Genomic DNA, 24,288 nt, shown 5'->3' on the forward strand with positions numbered 1-24,288 from the left:
CAACCTCATTTCCTTTGCTTTTAAATCTGTGCCTGCAGTGACCAATAAAGTACATAGCAGAGATGACACAGTGTCAATTTCAGGCCTGGACTGAAAAGGGCTGACAGCTTTTGCTTTGGTCTCTTGAAGTCAGAGCTTCCAAGAATAAAGTCCAGTCACTCTAGTGGAGAGACTACTGGAAGGAGTCAATAGGTAGAGGAACCCTGCTGAACTCTGACTTCCAGATATACTCACCAAGGCAAAAAGCACATAAGTGAAATCACCTTGAAAACTTTCCAACCAGATTAGCCACCAGCTGAATGGCATCAAATGACCCCTGTCAATTCCAATGGAGTGCAAGAGTCACCCTAACCCAAGGTCCAAGTTCAAAAAATTGTGAGAGGGGAGGAGCTAAGATGGCGGAGGAGTAGGACGGGGAGAACACTTTCTCCCCCACAAATTCATCAAAAGAACATTTAAACGCCAAGTAAATTCCACAAAACAACTTCTGAATGCCGGCAGAGGACATCAGGCACCCAGAAAAGTAACCCAAGTCTTCGAAAGGAGGTAGGAAAAAATATAAAAGCGTCCAGGGAAGGGAGTCTTAAAAAGAGAGAAGTTTCCAAACACCAGGAAACCTCCTCACTGCCGAATCTGTGCCGAGCCTTGGAAGCACAGAGGGCAACATAACAGGGACGAAAAATAAATAAACAATGAAAACCCACAGACTGTGAGCCCTACGGTAACTCCCCCAGCGGAGAAGCAGCGCAGACGCCTGCACACGCCACTAGCAAGTGGGGGCTGGGCAGGGAGGCGCAGCACGGGCTGCATGGCTTAGAGTAAGGATCTGGCCTGAATACCCCAAGCGCTATCTGAGCGAAATAATTTGGGCTAGCAAACCAGACTGTGGGATATCTACCACGCGAAAAGCCAGCCCTAACCTAAGACACCGCCAGGCCCGCGCATGGAACAAAGGACTGAACAGAGATAGCCGGCTGCAGACCATCCCCTTCCGGTGATAGGCAGCCAGAGCTGGAAGGGGGCAATCGCAGCCCCAGAGAGACATTATCTATAAAACTGTAAGCAGGCTTCTTTGCTAACTAAAACTTCTTGGGGGTCTGGACGGTCAACATCCGCCTGAGAAGGTGCGCCGGTTGTACACTTAGATAACCAAGAGGCGGGGAGGCGATAAGTCGCAGCAATCGCGCTTGCCAAACACCTCATCACCTGAGCTGCTCGGACCTGGGAAGGGCACAAAATGCAGGCCCAACCGAGTCTGCGCCTCTGAGGACTACCCGAGTGCCTGAACCTGAGTGACTGGACCTGGGAGGCAGCTGGCCACAGATGATTCCCGGCGGAGCAACATACAGCCTGAGCAGTGTGGGCAGGGAGGCTACATGCGCCGTGAGCGGGGGCAGACCCAGTGTGGCTGAGGCACTGCGAGCACACGCCAGTGTTATTTGTTTGCAGTGTCCCTCCCTTCCCACAGCATGACTGAACAAGTGAGCCTAAAAAAAAAAAAGTGTCCACCACTGTCCCCTTTGTGTCAGGGCAGAAACCAGACACTAAAGAGACCAGCAAACAAAAGAAGCTATAACAGAGGGAACCGCCTTGGAAGCTACAGGCAATAGATTAAAACCCTGTGGATAATACCGACTACATAGGAAGGGACCTATAGATCTTGAGAAATATAAGTCGGACCAAGGAACTAGCCGAAAATGAACTGACCCAATACCCACAACAAAACCAGAGAAAGTCCTAGATATATTTTTACTATTTTTATGATCATTCTTTCTTTTTTTTAATTTTTAAAAAAATTTTAAGTCCTCTATTATTCCTTTAATTTTCACTTTTATAACATACTATTACTTTGCAAAAAAAAAAGACCCTATTTTTTTTAAAGCAAACTTCATATATATATTTTTTATAGTTTTTGTGACCTTTTTTTTTTTTCTTTTCTTCTTTTCTTTAACATTGTATTTTTGAAATTCCAATCTCTACTCTAGATTTTTAATTTTAGCTTTTTGGTATTTGTTATCAATTTTGTACCTATATTTTTTTAAATAATTTTTGTGACTTTTTTTTCTCTCTTTCTTTCTCTTCTTCTTTTATATAACATTGTAAATCTGAAATTCCAAACTCTACTCTAGATTTTTAATTTATGTTTTTTGGTATTTGTTATCAATTTTGTACCTATATTTTCTTTATAATTTTTGCAACTTTGTTTTTGTTTGTTTCTTTTTCTCTCTTTCTTTTCCTTCTTCTTTTCTTTAACATTGTATTTTTAAAATTCCAAACTCTACTCTAGATTTTTAATTTTTGCTTTTATGTATTTGTTACCAATTTTGTACCTTTAAGAACCCAATCTTCAGCACCCATTTTTCACTAGGGAGCGAGATTACTGGCTTGACTGCTCTCTCTCCTTTTGGACTCTCCTTTTTCTCCACCAGGTCGCCTGTGTCTCCTCTCTAACCCCTCTCTACTCTACCCAACTCTGTGAATTTCTGTGTGTTCCAGATGGTGGAGAACACTTAGGGAACTGAGTACTGGCTGGATCTGTCTCCCTCCTTTTCATTCCCCCCTTTTATACTCCTGGCCACCTCTGTCTCCTTCCTCCTTCTTCTCTTCTCTGTATAACTCCGTGAACATCTCTGAGAGGTCCAGTTGTGGAGTGCACATAAGGAAGTGATTACTGGCTAGCCCACTCTCTCCTCTATTATTCCACCTCATCTCATTCGGGTCACCTCAAACTCCCTACTCCCTCTTCTCTTCTCCATGTAACGCTGTGAACCTCTCTGGGTGACCCCTACGGTGGAGAAACGTTTCATCTTTAACATAGATGTTTTATCAATGGTGCTGTATAGAAAGAGAAGTTTTGAAACTACTGTAAAAATAAGACTGATAACTGGAAACAGGAGGCTTAAGTCCAAACCCTGACTCCAGGGAACTCCTGACTCCAGGGAACAGTAATTGACAGGAGCTTATCAAACGCCTCCATATCTACACTGAAACCAAGCACCACACAAGGGCTAACAAGTTCCAGGGCAAGACATATCAAGCAAATTCTCCAGCAACACAGGAACACAGCCCTGAGCTCCAAGATACAGGCTGCCCAAAGTCACCCCAAAACCATAGACATCTCATAACTCATTACTGGACACTTCATTGCACTCCAGAGAGAAGAAATACAGCTCCACCCACCAGAACACCGACACAAGCTTCCCTAACCAAGAAACCTTGACAAGCCACCTGTACAAACCCACACACAGCGAGGAAATGCCACAATAAAGAGAACTCCACAAACTGCCAGAATACATAAAGGACACCCCAAACTCAGCAATTTAAACAAGATGAAGAGACAGAGGAATACCCAGCAGATAAAGGAACAGGATAAATGCCCACCAAACCAAACAAAAGAGGAAGAGATAGGGAATCTACCTGATAAAGAATTCCAAATAATGATAGTGAAATTGATCCAAAATCTTGAAATCAAAATGGAATCACAGATAAATAGCCTGGAGACAAGGATTGAGAAGATGCAAGAAAGGTTTAACAAGAACCTAGAAGAAATAAAAAAGAGTCAATATATAATGAATAATGCAATAAATTAAATAAAAAACACTCTGGAGGCAACAAACAGTAGAATAACAGAGGAAGAAGATAGGATTAGTGAATTAGAAGATAGAATGGTAGAAATAAATGAATCAGAGAGGAAAAAAGAAAAACGAATTAAAAGAAATGAGGACAATCTCAGAGACCTCCAGGACAATATTAAATGCTACAACATTCGAATCATAGGGGTCCCAGAAGAAGACAAAAAGAAAGACCATGAGAAAATACTTGAGGAGATAATAGTTGAAAACTTCCCTAAAATGGGGAAGGAAATAATCACTCGAGTCCAAGAAATCCAGAGAGTCCCAAACAGGATAAACCCAAGGTGAAACACCCCAAGACACATATTAATCAAATTAACAAAGATAAAACACAAAGAACAAATATTAAAAGCAGCAAGGGAAAAGCAACAAATAACACACAAGGGAATTCCCATTAGGATAACAGCTGATCTTTCAATAGAAACTCTTCAAGCCAGAAGGGAATGGCAAGACATACTTAAAGTGATGAAAGAAAATAACCTACAGCCCAGATTATTGTACCCAGCAAGGATCTCATTCAAATATGAAGGAGAAATCAAAAGCTTCTCAGACAAGCAAAAGCTGAGAGAATTCAGCACCACCAAACCAGCTCTCCAACAAATACTAAAGGATATTCTCTAGACAGGAAACACAAAAACGGTGTATAAATTCGAACCCAAAACAATAAAGTAAATGGCAACGGGATCATACTTATCAATAATTACCTTAAACGTAAATGGGTTGAATGCCCCAATCAAAAGACAAAGACTGCCTGAATGGATACAAAAACAAGACCCCTACATATGTTGTCTACAAGAGACCCACCTCAAAACAGGGGACACATACAGACTGAAAGTGAAGGGCTGGAAAAAGATTTTCCATGCAAATAGAGACCAAAAAAAAAAAAAAAAAAAGCAGGAGTAGCAATACTCATATCAGATAAAATAGACTTTAAAACAAAGGCTGTGAAAAGAGACAAAGATGGTCACTACATAATGATCAAAGGATCAATCCAAGAAGAAGATATAACAATTATAAATATATATGCACCCAACACGGGAGCACCGCAATACATAAGACAAATGCTAACAAGTATGAAAGAAAAAATTAACAATAACACAATAATAGTGGGAGACTTTAATACCCCACTCACACCTATGGATAGATCAGCTAAACAGAAAATTAACAAGGAAACACAAACTTTGAATGATACAATAGACCAGTTAGACCTAATTGATATCTATAGGACATTTCACCCCAAAACAATGAATTTCACCTTTTTCTCAAGCGCACATGGAACCTTCTCCAGGATAGATCACATCCTGGGCCATAAATCTAGCCTTGGTAAATTCAAAAAAAATTGAAATCATTCCAAGCATCTTCTCTGACCACAATGCAGTAAGATTAGATCTCAATTACAGGAGAAAAACTATTAAAAATTCCAACATATGGAGGCTGAACAACACGCTGCTGAATAACCAACAAATCACAGAAGAAATCAAAAAAGAAATCAAAATTTGCATAGAAACTAATGAAAGTGAAAACACAACAACTCAAAACCTGTGGGACACTGTAAAAGCAGTCCTAAGGGGAAAGATCATAGCAATACAGGCATACCTCAAGAAACAAGAAAAAAGTCAAATAAATAACCTAACTCTACACCTAAAGCAACTAGAAAAGGAAGAAATGAAGAACCCCAGGGTTAGTAGAAGGAAAGAAATCTTAAAAATTAGGGCAGAAATAAATGCAAAAGAAACAAAAGACACCATAGCAAAAATCAACAAAGCCAAAGCTGGTTCTTTGAAAGGATAAATAAAATTGACAAACAATTAGCCAGACTCATCAAGAAACAAAGGGAGAAAAATCAAATCAATAAAATTAGAAATGAAAATGGAGAGATCACAACAGACAACACAGAAATACAAAGCATCATAAGAGACTACTATCAACAATTATATGCCAATAAAATGGACAACATGAAATGGACAAATTCTTACAAAAGTACAATTTTCCAAAACTGGACCAGGAAGAAATAGAAAATCTTAACAGACCCATCACAAGCACAGAAATTGAAACTGTAATCAAAAATCTTCCAGCCAACAAAAGCCCAGGTCCAGACGGCTTCACAGCTGAATTCTACCAAAACTTGAGAGAAGAGCTAACACCTATCCTACTCAAACTCTTCCAGAAAATTGCAAAGGAAGGTAAACTTCCAAACTCATTCTATGAGGCCACCATCACCCTAATACCAAAACCTGACAAAGATCCCACAAAAAAAGAAAACTACAGGCCAATATCACTGATGAACATAGATGCAAAAATTCTTAACAAAATTCTAGCAATCAGAATCCAACAACACATTAAAAAGATCATACACCATGACCAAGTGGGCTTTATCCCAGGGATGCAAGGATTCTTCAATATCCACAAATCAATCAATGTAATACACCACATTAACAAATTGAAAAATAAAAACCATATGATTATCTCAATAGATGCAGAGAAAGCCTTTGACAAAATTCAACATCCATTTATGATAAAAACTCTCCAGAAAGCAGGAATAGAAGGAACATACCTCAACATAATAAAAGCTATATATGACAAACCCACAGCAAACATTATTCTCAATGGTGAAAAATTGAAAGCATTTCCTCTAAAGTCAGGAACAAGACAAGGGTGCCCACTTTCACCATTACTATTCAACATAGTTTTGGAAGTTTTGGCCACAGCAATCAGAGCAGAAAAAGAAATAGAAGGAATCCAAACTGGAAAAGAAGAAGTAAAACTCTTACTGTTTGAAGATGACATGATCCTCTACATAGAAAAACCCTAAAGACTCCACCAGAAAATTACTAGAAATAATCAATGATTATAGTAAAGTCGCAGGATATAAAATCAACACACAGAAATCCCTTGCATTCCTGTACACTAATAATGAGAAAACAGAAAGAGAAATTAAGGAAACAATTCCATTCACCATTGCAATGGAAAGAATAAAATACTTAGGAATACATCTACCTAAAGAAACTAAAGACCTATATATAGAAAACTATAAAACACTGGTGAAAGAAATCAAAGAGGACACTAATAGATGGAGAAATATACCATGTTCATGGATTGGAAGAATCAATATAGTGAAAATGAGTATAATACCCAAAGCAATTTATAGATTCAATGCAATCCCTATCAAGCTACCAATGGTATTCATCACAGAGCTAGAACAAATAATTTCACGATTTGTATGGAAATACAAAAAACCTAGAATAGCCAAAGCTATCTTGAGAAAGAAGAATGGAACTGGAGGAATCACTCTACCCGACTTCAGGCTCTACTACAAAGCCACAGTCATCAAGACAGTATAGTACTGGCACAAAGACAGAAATATAGATCAATGGAACAAAATAGAAAGCCCAGAGATAAATCCATGCACATATGGACACCTTATCTTTGACAAAGGAGGCAAGAATATACAATGGATTAAAGACAATCTCTTTAACAAGTGGTGCTGGGAATACTGGCCAACCACTTGTAAAAGAAAGAAACTAGAGCACTTTCTAACACCATACACAAAAATAAACTCAAAATGGATTAAAGATCTAAACGTAAGACCAGAAACTATAAAACTCCTAGAGGAGAACATAGGCAAAACACTCTCCGACATACATCACAGCAGGATCCTCTATGACCCACCTCCCAGAATATTGGAAATAAAAGCAAAAATAAACAAAGGGGACCTAAGTAAACTTAAAAGCTTCTGCATAACAAAGGAAACTATAAGCAAGGTGAAAAGACAGCCTTCAGAATGGGAGAAAATAATGGCAAGTGAAGCAACTGACAAACAACTAATCTCAAAAATATACAAGCAACTCCTACAGCTCAATTCCAGAAAAGTAAATGACCCAATCAAAAAATGGGCCAAAGAACTAAATCGACATTTCTCCAAAGAAGACGTACAGAGGGCTAACAAACACATGAAAAGATGCTCAACATCTCTCATTATCAGAGAAATGCAAATCAAAACCACAATGAGGTACCATTTCACGCCAGTTAGAATGGCTGCGATCCAAAAGTCTACAAGCAATAAATGCTGGAGAGGGTGTGGAGAAAAGGGAGCCTTCTTACACTGTTGGTGGGAATGCAAACTAGTACAGCCACTATGGAGAACAGTGTGGAGATTCCTTAAAAAACTGGAAATAAAACTGCCTTTTGATCCAGCAATCCCAATGCTGGGCACACACACTGAGGAAACCAGAATTGAAAGAGACACATGTACCCCAACGTTCATTGCAGCACTGTTTATAATAGCCAGGACATGGAAGCAACCTAGATATCCATCAGCAGATGAATGGATAAGAAAGCTGTGGTACATATACACAATGGAGTATTACTCAGCCATTAAAAAGAATGCATTTGAATCAGCTCTAGTGAGGTGGATGAAACTGGAGCCTATTATACAGGGTGAAGTAAGCCAGAAAGAAAAACACCAATATAGTATACTAACGCATATATATGGAATTTAGAAAGATGGTAACAATAACCCTGTATTCAAGACAGCAAAAGAGACACTGATGTATAGAACAGTCTTTTGGACTCTGTGGGAGAGGGAGAGGGTGGGATGATTTGGGAGAATGGCATTGAAACATGTATAATATCATGTATGAAACGAGTCGCCAGTCCAGGTTCAATGCACGATACTGGATGCTTGGGGCTGGTGCACCGGGACAACCCAGAGGGATGGTATGGGGAGGGAGGAGGGAGGAGGGTTCAGGATGGGGAACACATGTATACTTGTGGCAGATTCATTTCGATATTTGGCAAAACCAATACAATATTGTAAAGTTTAAAAATAATAAAATTTTAAAAAAATTGTGAGATATTAAAATTTTGAAGAAGTGGCTTAGGAAACAGGAACAGGGAAGGGCCAGCAAAGAAAAGAAAAAAGGAGGGGCAAGTGCTATGGAATAAAAGCAAGTGATAGTTTATTCCCAGAAGTCAAGCAAAGAAAGGACTCAAGAGTGAGGAAGTGTTTTATTCTCGTAAATCCTGCTTGAGTAAGATGAGGATCAAGAACTGACTGCTGTGTTCAGCAATGTGTAGGTCACTAGTGACTCCGACAAGAGCTATTTCATTAGAATGTTGTCAAGAAAATCCTGCTTGGAATGGATATATGGGAGAATGGAAGAAAGGAATTAGAGGCAGAGAGTTTGAAGGACTCTTGATTAGTCTTATCTCAAAGGAGATCAGAGAAGTGGCTTGTCTAGTTGGCCATGCAGGGTCAAGGGAGTTCTTTATTTTTGTAAGATTGGATAAAGTACAGAATATTCCTATGCATTGGGAATGATCCAGCAGGGAGGGGAAAATTAAGTTTGAAGCAGAGATATGAGGTTGGGAAGCACAGTCCTTTAATTCCAGAGATGAACAGATTGCGAGCACAGGTGCATGTATGGGTGGTCTTACAGAGGAGGGCAGACGTTGTTTCCCTACCAGTGTGAGGAAATGCCAAAGGCACAGAGGCAGGCAATGATATAGCAATGGGTTCATGTAGGATTTCGTTTCAAAAGTGTGGCCCTGGCACAGGATTAGAACCACACACAGTTCACTGGGTTAAAATAGTTTGATTCTAGGCATTTATAGGTATGCAATATTTAGATGATTGACAAGGAAATAGAAATGATTCTTTAATAAATCATGAGATTATTTATTAAAATGTTAATACTCTGTTGAATCTCATTATTCACAATCTTTACCTAAATACATTTCAAGGACATTTAAAAGTTAAATGTCTTGAAATCGAAAGACCATGTTTTAAAAGCTAACATAGTATGAAATCTTTTCCAGATCACTTGATGGGTATAATTTTCATAAGTTATAAATAGTACAACGTAAATAAAAAAGCATAGTACACAATCATGTTTACTGTGAACATACTCAGTCTGCAACTGCTCAAATACAGAATTTCCAACTGGATTTCTTTAGCTTTAGTGACTGACTGTTCCTAATTTTCTGGTTCGCAAGTCTGTGAAATGTTTGAGCCAAAGAAGATTTACTCTCCTCAAAGCTACTGTTATCCAGGAACTGATGTTTTCTCTGTGCTCTCTGTAACAGGATTTTTTCTCTGCTCGGAAACAGGAAGGGTTATGCTAGATTTGAAGTCTAGATAGAAGACTCTCTGAAAATATCTCCCCCACAAAGACAAAAGGCTTTGATCCTTTGCATTTTGTGGTCTATGCACGTCATTCTACTCCTACTTCTCCTAAGCATGTGAGGTTCTATCATGAAAAGTATTATGCCTTTCATACAATCATCACTGTTTTTAGGAAAAAATAAAAAAACAAGTAAACACATAAAACTGATCACGTTTGCTTTGGACTTGTGGGTCATGGCTAAGATTTTTATTTTTGCACTTTTCCTACTGTTATAACTAACATTCTTTAAACTTTTCAACCTTCAATATAAAAAACTGAGAATCATTTAATTAGTACAAGGTCCTGAAAGAAATCAAATAAATAATTATAGCTTTGAGTTAAATTTCACTCTCCCTAGTGTGTTTATTCCTAGTATACACTCTTATATGAATGTTCCATTTACATTTTGATTGCCATTGATTTCGATTTACCTGGAGTCAGATCAAGATTGAACCCTGATTTCATTGCACTTTAATTGTGTGTACTCACCTGGTAAAATGGAAATAACTCTACCATGCATTCCAACAAACTTAGGAGAATAAAATGAGATAATGTAATGAAAGTGTTTTATGAAGTGTGAAACACCATGAAATATGTCATTTGGTTATTTTTACACTAAAATATTAGCCAAGAAAAATGGTATTCCATCTATAATTCAAGTCTATTAACCTTTTTTAGAGCAAAACTCAATTTGGGGATCTTGTCCCAAGGGCAAATATGAGAATGAGGAAGGATTAGAGTGAAATTGAGTATATTTAAAATTTAAATTTTCAATAAAATTTGTTACAGAATAATTAAAATTACTGAGACCCCCCTAGAGCTTTCCAAAATAAGAAGAAAAGTTACTATTTTACTTCAGAAGGAATGATACTCAAGTAAAATATATATAGCAACTACTGTTTCCTAATTACTAATCAAAAAAGTCAAGTATTTTATTGGCTACCTTCAAAAGAATTGTAAACTCTTATATATACGTGTGGAGAAGGCAATGGTACCCCACTCCAGTACTCTTGCCTGGAAAATGTCATGGATGGAGGAGCCTGGTAGGCTGCAGTCCATGGGGTCGCTAAGAGTCCAACACGACTGAGCGACTTCACTTTCACTTTTCACTTTCATGCATTGGAGGAGGAAATGGCAACCTATTCCAGTGTTCTTGCCTGGAGAATCCCAGGGATGGGGGAGCCTGGTGGGCTGCTGTCTATGGGGTCGCACAGAGTTGGACAAGACTGAAGCGACTTAGCAGCAGCAGCATATATATGTGTTGGTCACCCAATATTTAAGTTTCTGTTAGATTATAATGTTTAATATTTAAAGCATAATCATCAATACAAGGCAAATTTTCAAAAACTGAGAAGTAATAAATCACTTAGTCCCATCATAACACAAATATGTGTTATTATTATGAACTTCTAATTTTGTATGTGCTGTGCTTAGTCATTCAGTCATGTCTGACTCTTTGCAACCCCATGGACTATAGCCCACCAGGTTCCTCTAACCATGGGGATTCTCCAGACAAGGAATCTGGAGTGGGTTGCCATACCCTCCTCCCGGGGATCTTCCCAACCCAGGGATTGAACCCAGGTCTCCTGCATTGCAGGCAGAGTCTTTTTTTTTTTCAATTTATTTTAATTGGAGGCTAATTACTTTACAATATCATGGTGGTTTTTGCCACTGACATGAATTAGCCACGGGTGTACATGTGTCCCCCATCCTGAACCCCCCTCCCACCTCCCTCCCCATCCCATCCCTCAGGGTTGTCCCAGTGCACCAGTTTTGAGTGCCCTGTTTCGTGCATCGAGCTTGGACTGGTGATCTACTTCACATATTTTAATATACATGTTTTATTGCTATTCTCTCAAATCATCCCACCCCTAACTTCTTCCACAGAGTCCCAAAGTCTGTTCTTTATATCTGTGTCTCTTTTGCTGTCTTGCATATAGGGTCATCGTTACCGTCTTTCTTCAGTTCAGTTCAGTTGCTCAGTCGTGTCCGACTCTTCGGGACCCCATGAATCGCAGCACGCCAGGTCTCCCTGTCCATCACCAATTCCCCGAGTTCACTGAGACTCACGTCCATCGAGTCAGTGATGCCATCCAGCCATCTCATCCTCTGTCGTCCCCTTCTCCTCTTGCCCCCAATCCCTCCCAGCATCAGAGTCTTTTCCAATGAGTCAACTCTTCACATGAGGTGGCCAAAGTACTGGAGTTTCAGCTTCAGCATCATTCCCTCCAAAGAAACCAGGGCTGATCTCCTTCAGATATATGTGTTAATATACTATATTGCTGTTTTTCTTTCTGACTTACTTCACTCTGTACAATAGGCTCCAGTTTCATTCACTTCATTAGAACTGATTCAAAGGCATTCTTTTTAATAGCTGAGTAATATTCCACTGTGTATATGTACCACAACTTTCTTATCCATTCAGCTGCTGATAGACATCTAGGTTGCTTCCATGTCCTAGATATTGTAAACAGTGCTGCAATAAACAGTGGGGTACATGTGTCTCTTTCAATTCTGGTTTCTTCAGTGTATATGCCCAGCAGTGGCATTTCTAGGTCATATGGCAGTTCTATTTCCAGTTTTTTAAGGAATCTCCACTCTGTTCTCCATAGTGGCTGTACTAGTTTGCATTCCCACCAACAGTGTAAGAGGGTTCCCTTTTCTCCGCACCCTTTCCAGCATTTACTGTTTGTAGACATTTTGATAGCATCTATTCTGACCAGCATGAGAAGGTACCTCATTGTGGTTTTGATTTGCATTTCTCTGATAATAAGTGATGAGTATCTTTTCATGTGTTTGTTAGCCATCTATATGTCTTCTTTGGAGAAACATCTGTTTAGATCTTTGGCCCATTTTTTGATTGAGTCTTTTATTTTTCTGGTATTGAGGTATATGAGCTGCTTGTATATTTGTGAGATTCATTCTTTGTCAGTTGCTTCATTTGCTATTATTTTCTCCCATTCTGAAGGCTGTCTTTTCACCTTGCTTATAGTTTCTTTCATTGTGCAAAAGCTTTTAAGTTTAATCACGGCACATTTGTTTATTTTTGCTTTTATTTCCATTACTCTGGGAGGTGGGTCATAGAGGATCCTGCCGTGATTTACATCAGAGAGTGTTTTGGGCAGGCAGATTCTTTGCCAGCTGAGCCATCAGGGAAGCCCAAGAATACTGGAGTGGGTAAAACTCTCCCTTCTCCAGGGGATCTTCCTGACCCAGGAATCAAACTGGGGTCTTCTGCATTGCAGACAGATTCTTTACCACCTGAGCTACCAAGGAAGCTCTAATTTTATATACACATACATAAATACATGTTAACACAGTGTTAACTGTGTTATAATGGAACATATAATTTTGTATGTTATATTTTCACTTATTTAAGCATAGATTCTTTTATATGTTGCTGTATCAATTAAGTTTTCAAGACACTTGCCCCTTGGAAGAAAAGTTATGACCAACCTAGACAGAATATTAAAAAGCAGAGACATTACTTTGTCAACAAAGGACCATCTAGTCAAAGTTATGGGTTTTCCAGTAGTCATGTATGGATGTGAGAGTTGGACTATAAAGAAAACTGAGCACAGAAGAATTGATGCTTTTGAACTGTGGTGTTGGAGAAGATTCTTGAGATTCCCTTGGACAGCAAAGAGATCCAATTAGTCCATCCTAAAGGAAATCAGTCCTGAATATTCATTGGAAAGGACTGATACTGAAACTGAAACTCCAATACTTTGGCCATCTGATGGGAAGAACTGACTCATTGGAAAAAGCCCTAATGCTGGGAAAGATTGAAAGTGGGAGGAGAAGGGGACGACAGAGGATGAGATGGTTGGATGGCATCACCGACTCAATGGACATAAGTTTGAGTAATCTCCAGGAATTGGTGATGGACAGGGATGCCTGGAGTGCTGCAGTCCATGGGGTCACAAAGAGTCAGACACAACTGAGCAACTGAACTGAATCTTCTTTCAGTAGAAGATTCCCCTTTCATATATAAAGTTGTTGGGTAATAGTCATCAGAATTTTCTTATCTAGGAGACCTGTCAAAATAAATAAATTTCCTAAGAAAAAAAAATGACAGAGTGATTTGGAAAATACAACAAAAGCCTGCTATTTCGCAAGTTATAAACAATGAACTGGAAAGGGATGCCATTAGGATATTGCCAATCAATTGCACAGTGTCTATAGCGCCTGGTGAATAGTAGAATTACCACAAATGTTTATTACTACTTTTTAATCAAAATCAGTTGTTTTGATCAATTTCCATGAAGAAAGATGAAGTCTTTCAATTCTTAAAAGTATTTACAAGGCACAAGTTTTTCCATGTCTTGCATGAATCATTTTACCACCAAAATCTTAATAAAATCCTCACGTTTCCTTGAAAATATGCTTTTTATTCTACTTTGCTTCCCCCACAACAATGTTTCCATGCTTATACATATTCTGGATTCTTGAACAATGCTCTCTATCCATCTATTTTAAAAATATTTGCTTATCTCCAAAAATTGATAGCAAAATAATACTTCTAATTTTAGGTCTGCCATTTGATAGATTACCTAGAAGCAGACCCCAGGTCAAAATCAGCAAGCTTCTCTGGTGGCTTAAATGGTAAAGGGTCTACCTGCAATGTGGGAGGCTCGGGTTCAATTTCTGGGTTGGGAAGATCCCTTGGAGAAGGAACTGGGAACCCAACTCAAGTATTCTTGCTTGGAGAATTCCATTGGCAGAGGAGCCTGGCAAGCTACTGTGCATGGGGTTGTACAGAGTCTGACAGGACTGAAAGACTAGAAGACATATGATAAAGTGATTTATTAGGAGCAATGTCTATGAGGAAGACTAGAGAGATGTGTAGAGCCATCATATATGATATAGGTCTGGCTCTAGATAAGGTAAAGACAGAAGGAAAGTACTTCTTAGTATATTACACAATAATGTGAGTTCCAAGAGTTTGGCAAAGTCTACTGGGGAATACTTGAGCCAAAGTTGTTCAATAGATGAGCTACAGTTATCCCAGAAAATGGCTTCCCTTCTGTACTCAGTTGCTGGTGACAAGCAGCCTATTGGAAGCCTGATACAGAAGCAGTGATGGATTTCAAGACACAGAAGTTGAACCTCTTAGTCAATCATGCTCCTTGTATTCAGAGGCCCATTAACATGTGCACCACAACAATGTATGGCAATCTTAAGATGCTTTTGAGTGAAAATCTGTCTTCAGTTTCACCAATTGAAATTCCACATACTATATATTGAAGAGAATAATGATTATAGGCTTCCCCGGTGGCTCAATGGTAAAGAATCTGCCCATAATGTAGAAGCCACAGGAGACACAGGTTTGACTCCTGGGTCGGAAAGAATCCCTGGAGGAGGGCATGGCAACCTCTCCAGTATTCTTGCCTGGAGAATCCCATGAACAGAGGAACCTGGCAGGCTATAGTCCATAGCGTCACAAAAGAATAGACTGAAGTGACTTAGCATACACGTAGTGATTTATACTTAGAAACTATGACACAGATCTAAGTCAAAGGCAATATTTGGGCTGCAATAAATTAATGTTAATATGAAGATTCCAATAAATCAAGACCCATAACACTGACCATTGTCCGTAGTACATGAACTATGCATTGATATGACAGAACACTGTGAAGGAGCCCAAGACCCTGGAGAAAAGGAGCAGGATTTAAACATTTTTCCTGAAAAAGTAGTTGTAAGATTAAATACTCAACAGAGATCATGATAAACTATAGAAGCTCTTTTTATTATGAGCAGGTATGATTCTAAAATATTGTTGCTAATTCTATTCATTATGTCTAAATTAACAGTGTAAGACTGACTTTAGCACACAGCTAGGAATGCTTGTCAAACCACTGAAAATAGAAACTTGTCAGACTCCAGCAGAGGAAAAAAGCACAAGTACCAAATGATAGAGACTGACTATACGTAACTTGGGAAGAGAAGGCATAATTGCTTGATGTCATCAAATTTGCATGTTAGATATCAGTTAAACCAGAGGTTGGTAAATTATGATTTACAAACATAGCCTTAAGCCTGTTTTTAGTAAATGAAATTTTATTGGGACAAAGCTATGGCCATTTATTTACATGTTCTTTACAGTTCCTGTTGCTATATGATGGCACAGTTGAGTAAATGTGCCACAAAGCCCAAAACATTCACTGACCTTTTTCAAAAAAAGTTTACGATCCCCTGAGCTACATTAAAGCATCATCATACACATACAAATAATAGTCATCACCACCACCATTTACAGAGTGCCAGTACATCAAGCTTTATCATGAATCTTCATCATAATCTGAAAGTCAAAGCAATTGTGTGTATGTGTGTGTGTGTGTATTCCTCACAATACCATATGAGTTGGATATTATTTCCTCACTTTCCATTGTGGAAACTGAGCCACCAAGAGTTAACTAATTTGCCAAAGGTAACACAGAAAAATGGCAGAGCCAAGCTTCAAACTAGGCAACACAGATTCAGAGTTTGTGCTTTTGATCTCTATCCTATATTGAATATTATGCTCCTTTTATGCAAAGGGAAAATGCAGTTCAGGGAAATTAAATATGTTCAGTATCACATGGGAACCAAATATTAAAGCTAGATTCCAGACCCAAAGCCAATATGCTTTCCATTTTTCCACATATTTCCACTGTATATCCCTAAGGAGATAAAGAATTGCAAAAATTAGTAGGAAATTATAATCATATTAAGGTTAGAAAAATATGCCTATGAGAAGATATCATTTGGTCCCAGGGAAAAAAATGATGTGGTTTCTTAAAATGAAAGTGAAGAGTGGCACGGCCTCAATTGCCAAAAATAGCAATGCATAGAATACAGTTATTTAAAAAACGTAAGCTTCAGTTTTTAACATAAGGCAAATATACAATCTAATGACTATCTCTGAGACACTTGATAGGTTCATGCCTAGAACACAATAGTGACTAGGTAAAACCTTAATCAGCATCACAAAAACAAACCAAAAATTAGATTTTATAGAAGTAATGCAGAAGGAAGGATTGGAATTAAGATTCAACTCTGAAACAGAGAAGCAGAATGGTAAGATTTTTAGTAAATGATGAGAACATAAGTGATAATTGTTTGAGCAAATTACAATCTACACAGTGATAGAACTTATATGGTGCTCTCCTAATAGAGAAAACCAAAATCTCCCAGAAGCAATATATAGTAATGATGGAAGCTTTTAAACACTTGAATACCTACTGAAGTCCTAATTAGACTACAAGGGAACTCATTTTTATCTGCCTTTCTTTAGTACTTATACAACAAACAAACATTCAGTATGCTGCACTACTTTTCTTTGAGATGCCTAGAGAAGTACACACCGTAGCCACTGGGAAAAATACTTCAAAAAGGCCAAAGAAAAGAGGTGATTCTCTGACAAAATTCTTGCACAGATTATTAAATAACTGAATTAGTAGTTTAAATTAAAAAAAAAAAAAATGCTGCTCCGTTGGAGTGAAATAACCTTAGCCCACAGTCTTGGCTCAAGTCACTCCTACCCTGTGGGAAATGAATGTCAGAACTTGTAGGCTACCACATTCAACACTGCTACATCTACTGTAACTAATGGTGGTGGTGGTTTAGTCACTCAGTCATGTCCGACTCTTTGAGATGCCATGGACTGTCGTTTGTCAGACTCCTCTGTCCATGGGATCCTCCCAGGCAAGAATGCTGGAGTGTGTTGCCATTTCCTTCTCCAGGGGATCTTCCCAACCAAGGGACTGAACCTGGGTCTCCTGCATTGCAGTCAGATTCTTTACCGACTGAGCCACCAAGGAAGCCCACTACTACTAATCGAAAGAGTAATATTGGCGAGACTGTGAACTTCCTAGGAAGAGCCTTATTTGCTGTGTAACCTTGGGTAAGCTGAAGCTCCAATACTTTGGCCACCTTATGCCAAGAATCAACTCATTGGAAAAGACCCTGACACTGGAGAAGGTTGAAGGCAAAAGAGTGGCAGAGCATGAGATGACTGGATAGTATCATCAAATCAATGGACATGAACCTGGGCAAACTCAAGGAGATAGTGAGGGACAGGGAAGCCTGGTGTGCTGCAGTCCACAGGGTGGCAAAATATCAGACACGGACTTAGCAACTGAACAACCACCATCACCACCTTGAATAAACTTCTTAACATCTCCAAGCCTGTTTTTTCACCTATGATTGGGATGATAAAGGGTCCTGAATAAAAAGATAGTACCACACAATACTGTTTATTTAACTTATATGCAGAGTACATCATGAGAAACGCTGGACTGGAAGAAACACAAGCTGGAATCAAGATTTCCGGGAGAAACATCAATAACCTCAGATATGCAGATGACACCACCCTTATGGCAGAAAGTGAAGAGGAACTCAAAAGCCTCTTGATGAAAGTGAAAGTGGGGAGTGAAAAAGTTGGCTTAAAGCTCAACATTCAGAAAATGAAGATCATGGCATCCAGTCCCATCACTTCATGGGAAATAGATGAAGAAACAGTGGAAACAGTGTCAGACTTTATTTTTCTGGGCTCCAAAATCACTACAGATGGTGACTGCAGCCATGAAATTAAAAGACGCTTACTCCTTGGAAGGAAAGTTATGACCAATCTAGAGAGCATATTCAAAAGCAGAAACATTACTTTGCCAACAAAGGTTCATCTAGTCAAGGCTATGGTTTTCCCTGTGGTCATGTATGGATGTGAGAGTTGGACTGTGAAGAAGGCTGAGCACTGAAGAATTGATGCTTTCGAACTGTGGTATCGGAGAAGACTCTTGAGAGTCCCTTGGACTGCAAGGAGATCCAACCAGTCCATTCTGAAGGAGGTCAGCCCTGGGATTTCTTTGGAAGGAATGATGCTAAAGCTGAAACTCCAGTACTTTGGCCACCTCATGTGAAGAGTTGACTCATTGGAAAAGACTCTGATGCTGGGAGGGATTGGGGGCAAGAGGAGAAGGGGACGACAGAGGATGAGATGGCTGGATGGCATCACTGACTCAATGGACATCAGTCTCAGTGAACTCTGGGAGTTGGTGATGGACAGGGAGGCCTGGTGTGCTGCGATTCATGGGGTCACAAAGAGTCGGACACGACTGAGTAACTGATCTGATCTGATCACACAATGCACATCTATATCTCCTAGCACCAAAAATGATCAAATAGAAACTAGATACCACAAATGTGGGGGCACTACAAGAGGAAGATCAGATGGGAAGCCAACTCGATTCTAACTCTCAGAGCCCATGATCCATCATTATCACTGTATTTACTTGTTTTACTTAACAAACACCTATTTGTTGTTAATTCTGTGCTAGGCTCTGTTTTAAGTACATTGTAGACATTTACTTAATTTTCATTCTGATGCTTAACCATTTTGACTATAGTCATGTTCACACTGGCTACCAAAGATAAGAAACTACCACTTGTCACAAAAGCAATGTTTCTAAATACTAATTAGTGTGAAAACAGCCTGGATTCTATCATAGGGTTCTTGAAACTGTCTTAGAACTAAGAAGGGAGATAGGATTTGTGTTTGTTTTTTTTTTTTTTTTTGCCCATAAAACATGGACTTGCCGAGGAAATGGTACTTTCAAATTGTAGTGCTGGAGAAGACTCTTGAAAGTCCCTTGGACAACAAGAAGATTAAACCAGTTAATCCTAAAGGAAATCAACCCTGAATATTCATTGGAAGGACTAAGGCAGAAGTTGAAGCTCCAGTTCTTTAGCACCTAATGTGAAGAGCCCACCCATTGTAAAAGACCCTGATGCTGGGAAAGATTGAAGACAGGAGGAGAGGGGGGTGACAGAAGATGAGGCAATTGGATTGGATTAGCAACTCAATGACATGAGTTTGAGTAAACTTCGGGAGATGGTGAAGGACCAGGAAGCCTGGCATGCAGCAGTCCATGGAATCAAAGAGTTGGACATGACTTAGCAACTCAACAACTACAATAAAAATGGACATTATATATATATATATATGTAGTGTTTCATATATATATATATATGCAGTGTCCATTTTTGCATAATATGTATATACTGTATATATACTACCAGAAAATAGAGTCTGATAGAAAAATCCCTGGGTTGAAAGTCAGGATTTTGAATGCACTATCATTCATCACATCAAGAATTACATCATGTTTAAGTGAACAAAACCTACTAGCCAGGAAAAATCAGTTTTGCATTTTATTAATAACCAATTTGAATGGTCCCATAGTTAAGCTATGGGTAGTGGGGAAATATAGCTGGGAAATAGGAATCCACAGAATTACAGAGAAATACATTTTGCAGTACAGCCCCAAACTTACTTTGTGACCTTAGTCAATTCTCTCCAAACTTCTCCATTCCTTCTCTTGTAAAATGAAGGCCATATGTCCCCAAAGAATCTCAAGAATTCCATCTGGGACATATTGAGTCTAGAAATCTCCGAACCCCTCAGTTTTCAATGACTCCCAGAGTGATACTAATCAGCAGAGGGGAAGCTGTACTATGGTAACAAATGACTCCCAGCTTGGAGTGGCTTGACACAACAAAGATTTACTCCTTGCTCATGTCATAATGAGCAAGTGGCTTTTTTTCTACTTTTACAACTCAGAGATCTCTTTGCTTCCATCTTGCAGCTGTCCCATTTGGAATCCTTTTTTTTTACTGCTCTATAGACATAGATCATTGAAAACTTATCCAGGTTAACTTAAATCCCTCAGATTGGAAGTGACAATCATCCCTGGGATTAATGTCTGGCTTTTGTCACATGACTCCAACCTCACCACAGGGGATGCCAGAAAATGTTGGTGAGCACATGGATATTTGATTAGAACTAATGATCTCTTCTAGAAGAGGTGATGGCAAAGGTAATATAAGGAGTGACTGCCAGATTCATGACCATAATTCAGGCTTTCTAGCTCCTAGCTCAAGGCCACCCTCCAAATAATATGTGGGGTTGTTATAATAATGGCTCTAAAATCTTTGAAGCTGACAAAAGGAGAGTTATTTCACATTATAATAGAGTGTTTTGTATTGTATGTGAATACTCATTGGAAGGACTGATGCTGAAGCTGAAGCTCTAATACTTTGGCCACCTGATGGAAAGAACTGACTCATTGGAAAAGATCTTGATGCTGGGAAAGATAGAAAGCAGGAGGAGAAGGGGATGACAGAGGATGAGATGGTTAGATTGCTAGTTTGTTTGTGTTTGTGAAAGTCGCTCAGTTCATGTTTGACTCTTTGCAACCCTATGGACTATACAGTCCATGGAATTCTCCAGGCCAGAATACTGAAGTACATAGCTGTTTCCTTCTCCAGGAGATCTTCCCAACCCAGGGATCCAACCCAGGTCTCCGGCATTGCAGGCAGATTCTTTACCAGCTGAGCCACAAGGGAAGCCCATGAATACTGGAGTGGGTAGCCTATCCCTTCTCCAGAGGATCTTCCTGGGCCAGGAATAGAACCAGGGTCTCCTGCATTGCAGGCAGATTCTTTACCAACTGAGATATCAGGGATGGTTGGATGGTATCACCAACTCAATGGACATGAGTTTGAGCAAGCTCCAGGACTTAGTGATGGACAGGGAAGTCTGGCATGCTGCAGTCCATGGAGTTGCAAAGAGTCAGACATGACTGAGTGACTGAACTGAACTTAAAGGAAAAAATAAATTTCTTTCAGTCAATACAGAAACATATACTCTTAATCAGCTTTCCAGTGAGGTTAACAAAAAGTCTATATTTCACTGTTTTACATTATTCCAAGAGCTCAATTTCATTCCTTGGGAAGGTTTTCTAAAAGGCAAAGTTCAGACCATACTTACTTGATCATTTCATCCTCTCCAAGGGAGAAAACTTAGAGCTGAGAATCTCCTTGTGTGAATGGAATGGACTAGTGTGTTGAGCTAGTTCAAAGATTACTCATAGGTATTTGAAAAAGGTTTGTGGAGATTTCTACAGCAAGATACCTGATTTTTTAAGACCCATCTTTAAAACCAGGATGTAGGAATAAATCCTATTGTGTTTTAGTGACTGCCTGCTTCTACTCCAGTGTTCTTGGCATTAGTGGTTGGTGTTAGAAGCCAGAGAAGCAATTCAGTCTACTGGACATTTTGAAAAAATGTGGCTATCCAAAATCTGGATTCCAACGAAATCCTGAGTTGATCTCATGACTTGGCCAAATCTTTATTTTTTTAAGAGCAAAGATTTTTACATAACTACAACCAAAAATAAAAGTGGTTAGGAAGATACAGTGCAGTTGCTTTTAATTTCCCTATTCTGATGGGTTAGGAGGAACTCACTGCTTTTAGAAAACCCGGGTTCTGCATCCTTTCATTAATCCATCCAGGAAAATAAAAAGTGGTCAAGTGCATACCTGTGGTGAATGTCACCCACACCTTTCATTTCCCACAGTTACTCACTAGCACATTTTCCCCATTCTGATGATCATTATAACTCTTGAAGGCAGCATGCAAGTGAGCAGCTGATGAAATCCACCTCTGACACGCCAGTAGACACATCAGTCACTACCTTCTTGTTCCTTTTGTTTCAAGACAAGGAAATTCAATTCAAATGGAGCCTTTTATGTTCAAGTTTATACTTCTCTACATGTGAAATGAAACAGTTATATCAATCTCTCTTCTGATGGACATGCTGAAATGGATCACATAAGTTCATTTTCTAAATAAAATGTTTCCATTTTCACTGAAAGGAGTACCAGCTCTTAGTTTTACAAACCTGAGATGAATTCTGAATCAATAAAATTTAGATTTACTGCTAATGAAAAATTGAACTGATAAACATTTTATTCACTGAATTTTGTCATCTTTCTAGCTAGAGGACTAAATTAGGGTCAAAGTCCATGTCTTATTAATTTCTTAAATTTTTAATCCTAAGGACACTAAGGTCTTGACCAGTATCTGCAAAATTAAACAAGAAGCCCTCAAAACACTTTAGTGGATTAATAGGTACTCTTTGGCCTAAGGAAAATCAGAGATACCAAGGGAACATTTCATCCGAAGATGGGCACAATAAAGGACAGAAATAGTATGGACCAAGCAGAAGCAGAAGATATTAAGAAGAGGTGGCAAGAATACACAGAAGAATTATACAAAAAAGGTCATCATGACTCAGATAACAATGATGTTGTGATCACTCACCTTGAACCAGACATCCTGGAATGCGAAGTCAGGTGGGCCTTAGGAAACATTACTACTAACAAAGCTAGTGGAGGTGATGGAATTCCAGTTGAGCTCTTTCAAATCCTGAAAGATGATGCTGTGACAATACTGCATGCAATATTCCAGCAAATTTGGACAACACAGCAGTGGCCACAGGACTGGATAAGGTCAGTTTACATTCAAATCCAAAAGAAAGGCAATGCCAAAGAATGCACAAACTACCATACAATTGCACTCATCTCACACGCTAGTAAAGTAATGCTCAAAATTCTCCAAGCCAGGCTTCAGCAATATGTGAACCGTGAACTTCCAGGTGTTCAAGCTGGTTTTAGAAAAGGCAGAGAAACTAGAGATCAAATTGCCAACATCCCCTGGATCATCGAAAAAGCAAGAGAGTTCCAGAAAAACATCTATTTCTGCTTTATTGACTATGCCAAAGACTTTGACTGTGTGATCACAATAAACTGTGGAAAATTCTGAAAGAGATGGGAATACCAGACCACCTGACCTGACTCCTGAGAAATCTGTATGCATGTCAAGAAGCAACAGTTATAACTGAACATGGAATAACAAACTGGTTCCAAATTGGGAAAGGAGTACATCAAGGCTGCATATTGTCACCTTGCTTGTTTAATGTATATGCAGAGTACATCATGTGAAATGCCAGGCTGGATAAAGCACAAGCTGGAATCAAGATTGCTGGGAGAAATATCAATAACCCCAGATATACAGATGACATCACCCTTATGGCAGAAAACAAAGAAGAACTAAAGAAAGAGCCTCTTGATGAAAGTGAAAGAAGAGAGTGAAAAAGCTGGATTAAAACAACATTCAGAAAACTAAGATCATGGTGTCCAGTCCCATTACTTCATGGCAAATAGATGAGGAAGCAATGAAAACAGTGGCTGACTTTATTTTGGGGGGCTCCAAAATCACTGCAGATGGTGACTGCAACCATGAAATTAAAAGATACTTGCTCCTTTGAAGAAATGTTATGACCAACCTAGACAGCATATTAAAAAGCAGATATTACTTTGCCAACACAGGCCTGTCCAGTGAAAATATGGTTTTTCCAGTAGTCATGTATGGATGTGAGAATTGGACTATAAAGAAAACTGAGCACCGAAGAATTGATGCTTTTGAACTGTGGTATTGGAGAAGACTCTTGAGAGTCCCTTGGACTGCAAGGAGATTCAACCAGTCCATCCTAAAGGAAATCAATTCTGAATATTCACTGGAAGGACTGATGCTGAAGCTGAAACTCCAATACCTTGGCCACCTGATGGGAAGAACTGACTCATTTGAAAAGACCCTGATGCTGGGA

This window comes from Bos indicus, chromosome 1 (genome assembly GCF_029378745.1).
Source record: "Bos indicus isolate NIAB-ARS_2022 breed Sahiwal x Tharparkar chromosome 1, NIAB-ARS_B.indTharparkar_mat_pri_1.0, whole genome shotgun sequence".
Lineage (NCBI taxonomy): Eukaryota > Metazoa > Chordata > Mammalia > Artiodactyla > Bovidae > Bos > Bos indicus.